This window comes from Branchiostoma lanceolatum, chromosome 2, assembly GCF_035083965.1.
Source record: "Branchiostoma lanceolatum isolate klBraLanc5 chromosome 2, klBraLanc5.hap2, whole genome shotgun sequence".
NCBI classification, from domain to species: Eukaryota; Metazoa; Chordata; class Leptocardii; order Amphioxiformes; family Branchiostomatidae; genus Branchiostoma; species Branchiostoma lanceolatum.
This window is the reverse complement of record NC_089723.1, coordinates 13,568,797-13,586,038: the sequence shown is the minus strand read 5'-3', so window position 1 is coordinate 13,586,038 and position 17,242 is coordinate 13,568,797. Positions and strand designations below refer to the sequence as shown.

The 17,242-nt window shown below is 42.7% G+C and overlaps 1 long non-coding RNA gene across 1 annotated transcript; it reads left to right on the top strand.

Moving 5' to 3' along the window:
* The first annotated feature begins 10,077 nt into the window (after positions 1-10,077).
* LOC136427531 (uncharacterized) lies at positions 10,078-14,797 on the top strand. The gene is made up of 5 exons (XR_010754456.1): positions 10,078-10,343; positions 11,251-11,542; positions 11,792-11,940; positions 12,476-12,604; positions 13,626-14,797. It is a non-coding gene; the product is annotated as an uncharacterized lncRNA (long non-coding RNA).
* Positions 14,798-17,242: the final 2,445 nt, after the last annotated feature.

Here is a 17,242-nt window from a genome sequence, read left to right as displayed (position 1 = left end):
AGAAAACGCGATCCAAAACCTCTCCTGGCATCGTTCCTTCTACGCCACACTAACGGTCTCTGCCTCTCACCCCAACCTATCCATCACCGTTTGCCGGAGAAGTGGAGTTGTCTAAGGGGTCTCCAAACCTTTAGAGGATTGCCACCCTTTTAGGAAGGTAGTCTGACCTTAGTTTGAGGCCTGTGCCTGTGAGCCAAACAGATTCATACTTATTTTAACTCATCGGCATGAGCTGCGTATTCTTTCCTATTAGGGTGGCCGTCCATTCTAGTTGTAGAGACTAATGTTTCAATCAGAGGCAATAAGTATTAGGCCAGTCCGGCGAGAATGCTCCCTGTTGCCTGGCACAGTAGCCGTTGAGGTCTGTAAGCACTGCTTCTGTGGACTGGACTCCTCTACTTGCCTTCAAATATGTCACTCTGGCTAGAATGGTAACCATCAGGGTAGGCAAGTCCTGCAAGGGGATCACTGCAATCAGCCTTTCACCAACAGCTGCCTAATAGTATGCCTTGATGGTCACAAAATATCCCCATGTAGCCACTCAAGCTACAATCATCTAGCACTCAATCTCTGCGGGCGGAAAGAAGGCCACAAATCTAACCTATCCCAGCCCGTCTTAGCGCTACCATGTTACTTCGGCTTGGATAATTTCGCTGAAGTTCCAGCGCAACGTTTTAGTTTTACTTCTTCAGTAAACCGATGATTTATATATACATGCATATGCTTCCAAGTTGTGATTTCCTTTTCCCTTCTAATGGATGTTTGACTGGACTTGGTTGTGCTTGCAAGGTCGTCATAATCATAAAACGAAAACGCATAATTGAACCTAACTCTTGCAGCAAAATGACCAAGTCCGTTAAATTACCTGGGACAGTTTTTACAACACCCACTAGCCCCGAGGGTATGTTCAATGCCTAGCACAATTATCTTTTAATTGATATGAAGTCCACTCTCATGTGAAACATTTATAGTGGTACACTAATAAAAACTTTGCTATATGCAGTTTGGAAATGCTATGAAGATGTTTTGTTTTCTTTTGGCATGAAATGCACATTAGTTTTCAATATGCTTTCCATAATCATGTCTCCTATAGACTCTTGTTTGGGGAACATTAGGATAAACCAACTTGAAGTATATTGGGATAACACTTCATATTGTTTAAATGTTCCTTTCTTTGATGGAGCTAAACATGATTGACGTTTTTCTAGTTTTAGTCTCATGAATAAGAGATTTTTCATAGCGATTTTGGCATAAGCGGTCCCATATGTCTCCAAGAGCTGCATCACTTGTTTCTTTGATGAAAAACACATATTTTTAGAATTATCCAACAAATCACAACTGTCTTTCATTGTAAGATCTCAAAACTATTTTACTGAGCCTACCGAGTCTCTTTTCATACATTTTTTCTTACAAATACAAATGAGCCCCAAAATCTAAAAATGTGTACTGTCCATCTTTCGCATTTGTTGTGTTTATGTATCTATGAGGAGGTTTTGTACCACCTTTGAGGGGAATGATAAAGTTTAGTGTGCTGACTGACTATGCCAAATACTTCTATTGGAATAACAATGTTTTTGTCTAATATCTTACTACAATATATATAAGCTTAACTTCTGAAAAGTTATTTCCCGCAGTATTCTCAACAAATCTCCTATTCACTTCTTGATACAGTTCGCAACATGTTGTCATGTGGCCAAATGAAATGCAATAAGTTTTATCTATTGAAACAAAACAAAAAACTGTTTTGTGAATGGCTCTGGGTCAGCCTTATATTCTAATCCGCCAGACTGCACAAGTGATGAGGTGCTGCAAGCCTTTACCATGTTCCTTTGGCGCCTGGTCCAAGCTATTGATGACAGTTCCCCGGTGTCCTCTCCGTTAGCTGTATTTCGTTCTGGTGACTCTTGGAATGTTTTGTTGGTACTCGGCCTCGGCCTATAGCTTCCTATAAATTGGGAGAGATAAATATTTCTGGCTATTTGAATCACTATAATCACTTCTTTGCGAAAAAAGATGTGTGATTTGCAGATATCCAGAACTTGCCACCAAGACCTAATAATATACATTGCAGATCGTTCCTTAGAACATATTTCAGAAGAAGTTCAACTTGATATAGGTTCAACTCCATAGGTTGTTTCAAATGCTTAGAATGCAGTTATTTAAGAATAAAGATCAATTCTTTGACTTACTTTCAAGGCAGCCAAGGAGGTAAAATATGCTTATATTTAACCTCCTTGAGTCAACATATGATATTTTTAAGTCAGGCCTGGAATCCATTTCACACAAACGGTTATCACTAACTTCTAAACCCCCCCCCCCCCATTGTTTGGCCATTTAATACAAATGACAAACTCCATGTTTCGTACCGTTGGTGCTTCGTACACGGCATTGGCCAGCTGCTCCTTGATTGCCAATATTCTTCTTCCCAAAACCTGCCTGTGACTATTATGGTTCTCCCATTCCTATTTGGCAGTTTGTTTGTCCTTTTCCGGGAAAATGAAATACTTCAGCCCGAGCAGATTTTTTGGAGATGGGGAAAAACTAAAGCAGAAATAAATCTTCACATTTTACTATCCAGACCCCATATACGTTTCCCAAAGTAATCAAATACTGTAACAATTAAACTAAATGCACCTTGTGCTGCAGGACTATACCCTTAAAGGAGACAAATTAATGTTTTTCACAAAATAGGAACATATTTAAAAATAAACATCTAAAGTGTTTAAAAGGGGGCACATGACAGCATGTATATACAAAAAAATCGGACTTAAGGAATAGTTTTCTAAACTACCTTTTGTTGAAAAAATCATGTATCATTAATAAACGATAATTCCCTTTTTATTCATATATTATATTAACATGGGGTGGACAGGGCAAGTGGTCGTCTGTAGAAGCTGCCACTTTTCTCCGGCAAAGGGATAATGTAGGTTTCGAACAGATTCACAACACACCTTGGGTTGGTATTGTCCGCTTGCTGTTTGATGGACTTCACATCCACCTGCCGTTGGCTCAGTCTCCCCTGCACGTTTTTGCTGATTCTGCCTGTGTACTGTATGTACCGCCTGCTGACGTCACTCCCAAACTTGCACTGCTCGACCTGCAGAGTCCGGTGCTCGTACATCCCCCTCAGGCCAAAGCCGTTGCAGTTTTAGAAAAAAAAACATGACAGTCCCATGGAAATGTGTGTAGAAATCGCACTAGATGCCATAGCTTGTCCTCGTCCTCAATTGTCAAAGGATTTAGCCTGGCGCTTCTCCAACCCCACTCCTTCTGTCGTCAGTTCTTTCATCCGTGCGTCCAAAGACTTCCGGAACTTGGCAAATCTGATGTCTTTCTTGTCCAAGAAGTTGACGTCATGTATTCCATGATCTTCTCTAAAATGAAGCATCAAGGCGCAGATGATGCAATACAGCGAATTTGCTTGGTAAGGCTTCCCGTCTATGTGGCGTACCTCGAACACAAACCGGGAAAGCCAGAGGTTCATCTCAACTGCTGTTGTTGTTAGAAGTGATGTTGGAACGACGTAGTACTGGTCTTGCAGGTTGATGTCGCCCACGGTGCGAGTTGCGGCTATGGGCCTAGTCATCCCACACAGCTTTGCCCCATCTACATGTAGTCGCCGCCTTTGTCTTTTTTTGGGATGCGAGCAGAAGCTGATACCGGCGCAGCAAAACGACCTGATGAGTTGGTCTGTCCGTTGAATGGGTCGGGCTGAGAACAGAACATGTCGACAGAAATACCAACATGCTCCAACAGAGCGGCATCGTCAACTGGCTCAAGCTTGAAGTAAGGAAACGGGTCAGGCTGTGCTAGAAATTCTTCTGTTGGAATGCCTACATACTCGAGAAACTGGTCACCGAAATTCGCCATGACAGATCAAGTTGGGGAATGAATCTTGGCCAGACAATCCAGAATTTCTGGCCTAGATTCATCCAGTCGCTGGTCAGTGCCCCTGGTTACTCTCTGAGCAGAGGTTGGTGGGGGAAGATTGTGACCGTTTTATCATATGCACCGTTTATTTGTCCGCTCTCCCCAACGCGGACTGCGTATCCAATGACATTTATTAGTACAGTAACATAAAGTTTGTATGAGATTGACAGGGCGGGTCCCTTTCAAGTACGCGGGAGGCGCCTGTTCTCACGCTCGCTTTGTCCCAGCCCAGTGATGGCATTGAAAATACGACAGCATCAGAACGCAATCGCCAATGAATGCAATTTTTATTTTATGATTAGTCAATTCTATGAGGAGTTGTCTCTAAAATTCTTTAAATTTCAAATCGTTTCATTACTTTGGATCGAATATACATTCCGCTCTTTGAGTCCACACACGCTGTTGTTCAGAGTGCAGAGGTCAACTAGTTAATTGCTGTTGACAGTATGAGGGACACAAAGTTTTGGCTGCAAAAGTGGTCATTTGTGCGTTCTTACGGTTCGAATTTGCGAGATGCGAATTTACGGTTCATCATACCAAGGACATTATATAATGTCCTTGATCATGCGTAGCTACGTATCGTCGACGTGGCTTGGAATACAACAGGTGTCGTAGACCCATACTAAGATGCTGTACGCCTTATCATATTCTGTTGAGATGAACAATGTCTGAATTAACTGTTAGTGTTATCGTCTTATCTACGGTGGGATTGATAATGATATGCCAGAAAACGAGTTAATGAGTACATGTACGACCAGGATTGATGCACCATCGTGTCGGCATATATGAATGTGATGTTTTCCGTTAAGGCCACAACAAGTACATTTTATGGATGACATCAGCGCGCATTGATTTTCGCCTGATTTTGAAACCAACTCGGCACAGCACTGTAGACAGTAATTTGGGCACAAACACACACGAGTGATAATGATTTTCAAACGAATATCTTCAATCGGCAGATAATTCAACTTAACCTAAGTGTGTTTTCTTGTGAGGTATAACGGTTAGAACTGGGGCTGGAACTCCTAAGTCAACAACGTTTACAGGAGACGTAAACTTACATTATTTGCACTATAGTAATCGGTCTATTCATATTTTTATCATCAAGAAAACTAAGAACGTACGGCGCAGTTTGTAGGACGCCTATCTAATTATTTACAATTACTGAGTAATTTCTCAGCCACATTGTATTCACACATTGGTACATGAGAAACTGGTCCTGATATGCGGTCGACAAAAAAAAATAGTTAGTTACAGGTTCTATGCGAGGAACTAACAGTTAAGTTAACGTCGAAGGGCACTTATAACAAATCAAGACAACTAAGATCGTAAGGCGCCTATCTTATTATTTACAAGTTCTGAGCAATTTCAGATGTCACATTATTTGCACACATCGGTACCACGGCGAGGGGCCGAGTTGAGCACCGCGGTTTTCCGAAAATCAGCTACCACGTGGAAATGATCATAACTAATTTAAAAATAAATGTCGATTGCCATATCTACGAGTTCTCCCTGGTCCGCTCCTCTTCCCCGGGCACAACCGTATCCTTCAGATGACGTCCATAGGCATCGATCCGGATCCTGCATGCCTTCCACATTTCCTTTTTGTTCGTTTCTTCTGGATAGAACTTCTCCGCGTACGACCGGGTGTTGGCAATTTTTGTTGCATCCAGGGGGGGAGGGGGTCCTCTAACATTTCTGGATCCCAACTCCGGACCACTGAACATGGCTTTTGCGCACAGGGCGGCAAAGTCTCCGTGTGAATTGCTATTGTCGCTCTGAGCTCCGTCGTTGAAAGTGCTTCCCGAATAGATTCTTATTCTGGCTTTAGTCACTCGCACGTTTGTCCCTTCTTCCTAGCATTCCGTGTTGAAGTGCTGGCACCTATCTCCGTCCCTGATGTGACACAATGATGTGTTGCAGCACTGTGATCTTGGCTTCTTGGTTTCGTTGTATTTGATCATGATGTTGGTGTATTACGACAAGCTGGCCTGCTTTGAAGGTGTCGGTAGTGATGAGGTGGAGTTGCGAATATATCAGGCCCTGGAGATCTGGGTAGTTGAGGTCAAAGTTTGTTGATTGAGTTGAGTGTCGAGCCGCTTGCGAATGGCTGCTGACGTTTTGACTGCCAGGACGGATGTTTTGAGGGCTGCCTGCTGGGGAGCATGGATGATAGGGATTTTGACATCCTGTTGTTCATTTTTGACGTGTACAGTTGGAACAAACTGAATCTTACGAAGTAATCCGATTCTATTATCATGGATTTATATGGTAATGTGTTTTAATTGTTGGAAGTCGAGTGCAGAAGATTCAAACTGCAGATTTTCTAGCATGGGCAGTGATTGTCCTTTCAGTTAGCATTAGATGCTTCTAAATGCTAATACTTTCAATTGTGAGTAGCCATGTCCAATTTGTGTGACCATGTGTTTATAGTCTATCTAGCACTAGGTGGTCTGTACATGCACACTGCTAAGATCACTAAGTACGTTCAACATATTAAAGGTGTATCTCTACCCATATCGCTTAAATTACCAAGTTTCTTAATAAGTTTATAAGGCATTGTCTTTTATGTACTTTTGGCCGTAAATGGTAAGATTCTCAGCCCGGGGAGCTGGTGTTAAAACCGTGCCCTAAGGCCATTTGGAAATCTAAAGTTTTGACTTTATTGAAGGTAATCCAGTAGTCGTGTGCCCTAGTCTTCCTGGACTTCTTATCAACAATAGACATAACAATACATACAGTGACGACGACAACATAACGAACGTCCATCCAGTATGTACATTAATCTAAGGAAGTGACATAGATTAATGTACATCACGAACGGTCGCTTTTTGTTACCACCCATTACCCCCTTTTTTTGCAAGCATCAGAAAATTAGATTGCATTGACTTGTCAACGTGATGGAAACTGGACTAAAGAGGCAAAGTGCTTACTAAAATGTAAAAAAAGTCTTAACTTACACTAAACTTTGTAATAAAATGTTACTAAACGTTGCTTAGAAACACCAGATTTTGAAATCTCCGGATTGGGTGCGGTCTCGTCCACGTGGGCCAACATTTTCTCTTAGACAGTTGTGTGTACCGACTTGTATACATCAGTCACTGCTTTTTGTCGCACCTCTGCTTGAATCTGAAACTTAAGAAATAATGTTAACATGTTGACTAATAGTGTTTAGGATTTTGAAAAGTAACATTTTTGTTATTATTTATTTCCTACGAATTATTTTCAAAACTGTTACATTTGGTACCTTGATATTCGTCTCGCAATTCATCATGCTTGTTGTCTCCCCGTTGGGAGACGCCGTACTCGTCTCTCTCGATTACGGTTGCTTGACACCTTTTCCCCTGCCGGCCGTCTTTGACACTCCCAGTGTCTCTCAGTTGTTCTCCTGTAAAGCAAACATTGTTTAGCCACAGATACAAGACCATGATGAAGTTCAGTACCTGAAAGTAACGTACTTCCTTTTATCCGCCTCCTTTCTCCGTGCCCTTTGCGATGAACGTGAAGGTCACGTCCCGCTCCGCTCCGACGGAAAGGTCCTTCGTTACTTTCAAATTGCCGTTGGAATCACAGAATTACTATCCCGCGTTTCATTTCCGTTTTCATCAAACACACTCTTTGGGCTTGTGTTGCATTAGTAGCAGTAGTAATATCCAGTATTTGATTATACTGTAGATGTTAGGCTCCCGCTGTATTTTGTATGTTACTAAGCGTTTTCGCCTGGCTTTCTTTTCTCTTCCGTTGTGTTTATGTCACCATGCCAATTTCAGCTTGGCGACACTAAGAGAATAGAACGACAAACAGGGCCACACAAAAACGACTAGAAACACGTAAAAAGCGACCAGACCAGAACTCTCCTGCGAAAGTAGGCCTCCACTAAATGACCAGGAATGTTTGTTAAATCCATAAGGCCAAAGATGATCGATTGGGACGGACTGTTATGGATAACATGATATATTGTCATGACGACACTGATTTTATACCTATTTTACACAGTGTTGTATAATTGATATGATGGCGTATTTCGTTCTTCACAACTCAACTGTTTCCTTCATGTTGGTAAGTTATTACACTGCAAGTTCGATTGGCCAAGGTGATGAAAAGTACAATAAAATCAGCAGAAGACGTTTTCAACTCCGAAGACTTTATTAACAATAATGAAAATGAAATGTACAAGAAGGGTAAAAGTTACATGACAAGAAATCGAAATGAAATATACAATAACAATAGAGTACTGATACTTCAGAATTACGAAGTGGCATAAAGATATGAAAAATCAATCATTACAAAAACAACAATATATGTAGAAATCATATCAATCATGGGAAGACACTGGTGTTCCGAGTATATATGTATACATTGATGCTCGACGAGCGGTTTCGCCCCTGGACGCCTCCTTCCCTCACTCCTCTGTAGCCAGTCTGTCCACCTCCACGTGCACGCCCCCTTCCCCTTCGGGGACCTTTACCTGAAGAAACAAAGAAAGAACAATCAATCAATCAATCATCTATCCATCCATCCATCCATCTATCCATCTATCTATGTGACAATTATACGCAAAGTGCTGAATGGCGCCCTTTCTTTAAGCTTTACAAATAATGATTTTAACAAATTGTTTACTACTTTAACAAACAAGAACTTATCGCGGCCACAACCTCCCCCACCGCCCGCCGGGAATCCACCACCTTCTCCGCCGCCAGACGGGAATCCGCCACCGGGTCCACCTGGACCGCCACAACGACCTGTACCTGGAATGAAATAAACAGATGAAAAAACCGAATGAATGAATGAATGAATGAACGGACTCATTTTTCCTTAAACAGACGCAAGTGCCCCCCTTCATGTGAAATCTGATATGGATTCGTTTAGGCTACAAGGACTACATTACATTGTATGATTGCTTGTGAAGAAGCTAAAATTGGAAATAGCTAAGATTACAATTACCTGTTTTTCTAGCTGCCTGGCCATCTTTCTTTCATGTTGCATGTCTTGTGTTATAATCTCACTCTTCAACTCCTGCAACTGATGCGCCACCTGTTTGCTGCCTTTTTTCTGAAATTTCCAAACATATTCTCCATGTAGCACCAACAGTTCAGCCTTGCAATATCAAGATTGCATCTATTTCAAATCAGTCGCCACAATCTTCTGTAAATCTTTCTTTGACCTAGAATACTTTGACAAGCCCAAAGCTAAGGTGGGCAAAGCATGATTCCAGTAAGACAGTGTTGACATCTCATATCAACTAATGCATGCAGAAAAACTACAATATTCATTGTACTGTCTTGTATAATAAATTTAACCTTAAACTTGGCTTTCTGTTTCTCCTCGAGATCCACTGGAACCTTCACCCTCTCCAGGGCAGTCATAGACATTACTTCACCTGACGCAAAAGGAAATTGTGGCTCGTGACCTCCTGCGTGTTGTGGCTTTTATTGTCCCTGGTAACGACCCCACAGCCTGGTATGGGGCATTCATCCCACTTCTTTGGGCGTCCTGCCCGAATGTGGCGTCCCATTTCTACCTAAACGATATTAACATTTTATCTTTTGACGCATTGACTTCGGTTTGCTCTTGTCACAAAACATGTAACAAAGGCTATTTACCATAATAGTTGATCTAGCACACTACTTTCCTTACTTTCTCCAAACATACACTATTGGCACAACCAAAAGTCAGAAACTATGCAAACATACAAGCCGATTGACAATTTGATGTTGAATAATGAACATACGTACAAGAATTTGAATAGATCAAAATGTTGAGTTTCACAATGCTTTTTTTCTTTTTAGTCAATTCGTAAGAGCCTGATGTTGCCATCGATTTACGAAGAAAGTCGGCTCAATTGTTACTGTAGCAGCATCTCTTCACCCTAGGTCAGAAATATCAATGCTCGAGACAAGTATTGACTTCACTGACCCATTAGGAGAAGCAGGGGTTACGAAGGCTGCTCGGGAAATTCCCTACCCCATTTAGGCCGGAATGTTTTTGGTCCACTCATCACACCGGGGCATGCCCCTGCTCTTTTTCGAAAGATGTGGTGGGTTCTTTTACGTGCTCAAGGTGTGACTCTCCTCAAACACGGGACCTCCATTTAACGTCCTATCCGAGGGACGTCCCCAACTCTAGAAGAGCTAGGTACTCATTTACTCCTCACGCCTCGTTGGTAATAGCCGTTCGGTTCGCGCTTGCGCACTACTGCCTATGACGTTGAGCGTTCGAACAGCAGACCCCCTCTTGCGGACAGGGCTATATTGCAGCAGATTTCACCTTTGACCCCTTTACCACATGTGCCGCGCTCGTTGTATATCGAGGAAAATAATGCTGAGAATAGAGGAGCAAATGCCGCTTTTGTTTTCAAAATGATTACACCAGGACTAGAGGTGGGCTCTGGCAGTTTCGCAAGGTAAAGAAAGGTAAGTTTCTTGCGTTATTCCATTGCAAAACGTACGTACTGTCGGAAAATAAGGCTTCTTGCAAGTTGCATGTTCTCGGCGAAATAGTATATAATTTGTTACGTGGGAGGGGGGCTCGTGTATGTACCGGTGCACGTTTGTACCTGTATCAATACAGTTCACTTCCGTATTCGTGTGCAAGAAGTCACAGTACACCATTATTATGAAAGTGAATTGAATGCATGGTAAATATTTACAGAGGAGTTGTTGTAGGAAGCCATTACGGTAGTGTAAGGGGAGTGTGGATTCTTCATAATTTTTTTTCAATCCAAGAGTCTCCTTTATTTGCATGTTCTCTGGTAAAAGGTAACAACGAATATGCAATGTACATGGGCATGGAACATAGATACACAAAGAAGTGCACAGTACTTATTCAAGTAATAGCAGTGCTAGTGTTCTTCTGTACAAATGTGACACCAGCTTTAGTCTAGAGATCCAATGGCAATTCTAGACTATACATGTATTACCACTGAGCATAAAATGGACTATAACATGTATCACCATACAAACATGTACTCTTGGTAATACCTAATATTACTATACATCAGTGACCACTGAGTCAACTGAGCATAACATGGACAAAGTAGTCAACAGTACTTAGTCAACAGTTCTTATTTAATAATAAGTTATTCAAGTAATTTCTTCTGTGCCAATGTGCCATGAGCTTTAGCCTAGAGATCCAATGGCAGATCTGAACTAAACATGTATCACCACTGAGCATAAAATGCTGTTACACTGTGATTGTTTAAGGTAGAAAAAACAACAATTTTTTTTATGTTACATTGTAAGGAAACTACATATTTCTTTGTTAAGTATATGCAATTCAATCAAAGAGCATGCACAAACATTATGAAATTCATATTTGCAGGGAATTCTTTCACAACATCTTCTGGCAAGAGGTTGGCTGAGGCACAACCCCCACATGTGACGGACAGGTCATTAGGAGATGGCGCTCTAGTAGGATCTTGATGCCCTTCAGTTTGTCAGCAATGCAAGTGGTGGACCTGGCCAGGGTATTGAACTGCCAAGCCCAAAACCCCACTGCCTCATCCAGGGCACAGCATGGGACTCCAGTATGTGCATCTTTGTAGGAATGATGTAGCGAGGGAAAGATGCATGGAAGCATGAACGCTTTAATACTGTCATCTGTAAAACCAAATGTAAGTTTTTGTTATGATAATAATATACTAGTATAACTTATAGTTATATTCATTTATATGATCATAAAACTGTATTTGGTTTTGTTTATCTCTTGTGTTCTGTGGCCCATTATGATAATGTTGAAAATAACACATGGATATGCCAACCCATTCACTATTCTTGTATCTAGAGTCCACTAGGTTGAACATTTCAATGAGAACAAGTGGTGTGTGACTTACCTAGGGAGGATATGTCTTCTCCTGACACAGGTTTGGCATGCGAATATTTCCTGTGGCAATCGGCGAGGAGCTGGAATATCTTGCCATACCTCTCCTCCAAGCCTTGAGTCCTTGTGGTCAAGGCAAGTGGCATGTCATGCTCTTCTACAATCACACGGGCTTTAGTGGCAGCTATGGAAGTGAGTTCCTTTATTAAGGCTTCCTGTAGAAAACAATATGCTGATGGTTATTCTGTTTTTATAGTATTTCAAGTCGGTTAAGTTATTTAGATTATACTTTGTAGAGAGGGTAAGACAAGTCAAAGTCATGGTGAAGTTAATTTTACTTCTCAGTTTCATTATTGGTTTTATTTTTAGACAGTTATGTAGAGCTCATACATGTTCTCTGTATAGTGCAAAGCTCAGTGCATGTCAAGAGGAAAAATTGCAGTAGACCTACAAGTATGACTGTCATATTACCTTTAAGAAATATATTGGTTTCTGTAATGTTGGGATAATCTCATTGTTATACATATTAAGTTTTATGATGCACTACACTTAGAATGCCTGTATATTCAATATTTGCTAGATAGTTCATAATCTCTCTCCTAAAAATTATATTCTACTTACTGATCCTGTGTAATAAATGAGCAGTTCACCAAGAAAACAATATCTACTAAGCTAAAGATTTCTGCAGCTCTGTTTTATGTCACTCACCAGTCCCCCTGTCTTGCAGGTGATTGTTTTCCCATCTGGAGAAGCAGCCAACTGCCGTTTCATCAGCGGAAGAAGCAGCTTGCTTTCCCAGGTCTGGATAGTTGGACCTGCTCTCTCCAGCTTCCTCAGGACCTCCTGCACAGCTGAGGTAGGAAATGTAGAGGGGAGGGTAGAAGCCTGAGGCGGGAGGGTGGCAGCTGGAGAGGGGAGGGTGGCAGCTGGAGAGGGGAGGGTGGCAGCTTGAGAGGGAGGGGGGAGGGGGTGGCAGCTCTAGAGGGGAGGGTGGCAGCTCTAGAGGGGAGGGGGGCAGCACTAGAGGAGAGAGTGACAGCTGGAGAGGGGAGGGGGCAGCTGGAGAGGGGAGGGTGGCAGCTCTATAGGGGAGGGTGGCAGCTCTAGAGGGGAGGGTGGCAGCTCTAGAGGGGAGGGGGGCAGCACTAGAGGAGAGAGTGGCAGCTGGAGAGGGGAGGGTGACAGCTGGAGAGGGGAGGGTGGCAGCTGGAGAGGGTAGGATGGCACCTGGAGAGGGGAGGGTGGCAGCTCTAGAGGGGAGGGTGGCAGCTTTAGAGGGGAGGGGGGCAGCTTTAGAGGGGAGGGGGGCAGCTCTAGAGGGGAGGGGGGCAGCACTAGAGGAGAGAGTGGCAGCTGGAGAGGAGAGAGTGGCAGCTCTAGAGGAGAGAGTGGCAGCTCTAGAGGAGAGAGTGGCAGCTCTAGAGGGGAGGGTGGCAGCTCTAGAGGGGAGGGTGGCAGCTCTAGAGGGGAGGGGGGCAGCACTAGAGGAGAGAGTGGCAGCTGGAGAGGGGAGGATGGCAGCTGGAGAGGATAGGGTGGCAGCTCTAGAGGAGAGAGTGGCAGCTCTAGAGGAGAGAGTGGCAGCTCTAGAGGAGAGAGTGGCAGCTCTAGAGGGGAGGGTGGCAGCTCTAGAGGGGAGGGTGGCAGCTCTAGAGGGGAGGGGGGCAGCACTAGAGGAGAGAGTGGCAGCTGGAGAGGGGAGGGTGACAGCTGGAGAGGGGAGGGTGACGGCTGGAGAGGGGAGGGTGGCAGTTGGAGATGGGAGGGTGGCAGCTGGAGAGGGGAGGATGGTAGCCTGAGAGGGGTGGGTGGCAGCTGAAGACATGTCTCTGACCCGAAAATGATAATGACCATGATGATGTTTTTGTCACAAACAGGAAACCTGCAGCCTACAAAACCAGATCCACAAGTACCCTTCATATCTACTCCATTGTGGTCAAGGTGTGGAAGAGATTTCCTGGAGCAGATTGGTCTCATCAGCCATTAAACTGTTTTTCATTCTTTGCTGTAAGCAATACCTGTTACATTTATGGGTAGTTTATTTTTGTCAACTATTGTTTCATCTAACACAAATCACTTTATATTTACTGTATTGTCTTCTTTTATGTGGCATGAATTGTTTAGAGTCCATTCCAAGTTTCACTTTAAGGAATATTAACAGAAAATGGTAGAAAATGGTTAACAATGGTAGATGGTGAAAAGTAGGTGCTAATCCGGCCCTTCTGCCTGCTTTTGTACATCTTTAGACTTCACTGCGGGACACTGTTGGGTCCTTTGGGGAAAGCATTCTTCCCTATACTTCGTAAGGATGTGTGAATTGCTTTCTTCCCAGCCCTCTGACCTATTTATAAAGATGTTACAAATAATGGTAAAAAATGGTAGGAAATTATAAATAATGGTAAATAATGGTAGAATGCTGTTACCATTATTTAGAAACTGTTAGAAATATCATATTCCATATGATGAATATTTCCAAAGTTTTAGAAAACTGGTGAAATATTTATAAAGTTGAAATCACATTCTAAATATTTCTAAAGTATGAAATCTCTCAAACAAATAATTACAATAGATTGAAAACATTTGTAAATTAGGACAATAACAACCCTCTTGGTGACTTGGAATGGACTCTATCTTGTGTTCTTATGAAAACAGGATAGTAAAACAAGAAGCATGGACAAGACAAACAACCAGAATGGACCACTTTTGCTATGTGTATTGTTGTAGACAGTATTGTCTTTGATTATATGATAAAATATGAGTGTATTTTTCTATCATAACTCGGATATTCTTTGAGAATGAGGACAGTGACCCAGTATTTTAGGACTATGCATACCTTTATTATTAAACTTTAACATTATGGAATGAATCAAAAGTTCCATGGACTGATGAGGTGTTTAGATTTTAGACTTACAACTTGCATCCATGTAGCTTTGTCCTTCAGAGTAATTTTACTTATTCAAATGGTTGTTCTGGTATAAGTAATCGATGGCACTTATCATTAATTGAGATGGACGTGAATACAAGAAATAAAGTCACACAGACGATCAAATGTTTTCTATCTGTTGTTTGAATGAATGAGCTGTGTACATATGAACATATGCTATCCCTTCGTCGCTTCCTCGGAGGGATGTACTCTGGATGGTTTAAGTACAGAGAGGTGGAGTCAACCGTGCCACTGCACGCCGTGCAGATTGACGCATTATCGACTCCTCCATCCATCTCCTTAAATACTCGTGCCAGTCGTGCCGGGCACTGAATGAGCGTCGTGGAGTGCCTGCCCGTACCGTTGGTGGTGCGGGGCAGGAACACATCAGGGGGGCTCGCGTGGCCTCGTCATAATGACAACGGCATAATCTGCTGCCGAGGGGCAGCCCGAGCTTTCTGCACGTCGGCAGGTCAATTTCAATAACTTTTCCCTGCCGACACCCCTCTGACATCCGTGTCCTGCCCCGCATAAAGCAGAGTCGCTCCAGGGGAGACTAAAGGGATACAATAAATGGCAGTAATGCATGTAGCCCTATGGGGAAGTTAAGAAAAAGAAGGTGTCATTATCTCAGGAATCAAAACATCAGACTACAATAACTTACCCTCAAATACTAACCAGTTATGTCAACTGTCATCAGATTCATCCCTGACAAATTCTATACGGCTATTCTCCAGATAACCCCCCCTAATCAGAGCCCTTGGATAGGCCCTAGAGGCTTCAAACACCCAGTTGAAGACCATCCCACTATATCAGGGGGGTGCCAAACCCCACAAGGTAGAGAAAGACCATTTATTTCAACTAATTCAGCAAATACAGAGTCTATCCTACCACAGCCTATCCTATATTGCCCAGATTTCACAAAAAATCCCACCAAAAAGAATTTTCAATGGTTTAAACCATGTTTTTTACTTGGAGTCTCTCATCGTGTGGTCTGGGCGCAGGCGCAATCCCTTTAGTCTCCCCTATTAGAGAAATCAATTTCAGAATTGACAGCTGTCAATCATATCACACGATGCGGGGTAGGGTTGTGAGTTAGAATCCGGGGTATCAAAGACCTCAGACCAAAAACAGTCCCCTGGGAGTTGATGACCTAACAGGTGTCAGGCCTGCTCTCCTAAGTTAGGCTAGGAGTGGCCAAGTTACCCATTATAGGTGGAAAATTGTCAGAAACAGGTAAATAAAGTTAGAATTTGGTCACCCCAGTACAGGGGGGACTTTTTTCCCTATAGTAGGCACCTGAATTTCCTTTTGAGGTACAACAAAAGTCAATACAGGGGCCCTGACAGGCCTAAAAGCAAGAGAAGTGTGTAGAAACCATCACAAAAAGCAGCTATAAACAAGGCATAGAGCATAGAAAAAGAGTTTGACAAGGTCAAAACACAATATTCACCTGGTATGAGACCCCCCTCACCATTAGGGACCCCCCCCCCCTTTCAATTCAGTTTAAGAATACTCAAATCCCATCCTTTGTACACATAGCCTAGCTGCAGCCAGGCACTGATTGGAGGCGGGGTTAAAAACTCAGAAAAATGGCTAAAAATAACAAATATTGGATAATTCATTAATAAAAATGAGCCAAATGAGGTCTGACCATTGCTTAGGTAACAGGTCTAAGGCTAAAACCCCATGAAATGGACCAAAATGGTCTGCCTCTATCCTATGTGAATTTCCTATATTAGAGAAATCAATTTCAGAATTGACAGCTGTCAATCATATCACACGATGCGGGGTAGGGTTGTGAGTTAGAATCCGGGGTATCAAAGACCTCAGACCAAAAACAGTCCCCTGGGAGTTGATGACCTAACAGGTGTCAGGCCTGCTCTCCTAAGTTAGGCTAGGAGTGGCCAAGTTACCCATTATAGGTGGAAAATTGTCAGAAACAGGTAAATAAAGTTAGAATTTGGTCACCCCAGTACAGGGGGGACTTTTTTCCCTATAGTAGGCACCTGAATTTCCTTTTGAGGTACAACAAAAGTCAATACAGGGGCCCTGACAGGCCTAAAAGCAAGAGAAGTGTGTAGAAACCATCACAAAAAGCAGCTATAAACAAGGCATAGAGCATAGAAAAAGAGTTTGACAAGGTCAAAACACAATATTCACCTGGTATGAGACCCCCCTCACCATTAGGGACCCCCCCCCCCCCCCTTTCAATTCAGTTTAAGAATACTCAAATCCCATCCTTTGTACACATAGCCTAGCTGCAGCCAGGCACTGATTGGAGGCGGGGTTAAAAACTCAGAAAAATGGCTAAAAATAACAAATATTGGATAATTCATTAATAAAAATGAGCCAAATGAGGTCTGACCATTGCTTAGGTAACAGGTCTAAGGCTAAAACCCCATGAAATGGACCAAAATGGTCTGCCTCTATCCTATGTGAATTTCCTATTAGAGAAATCAATTTCAGAATTGACAGCTGTCAATCATATCACACGATGCGGGGTAGGGTTGTGAGTTAGAATCCGGGGTATCAAAGACCTCAGACCAAAAACAGTCCCCTGGGAGTTGA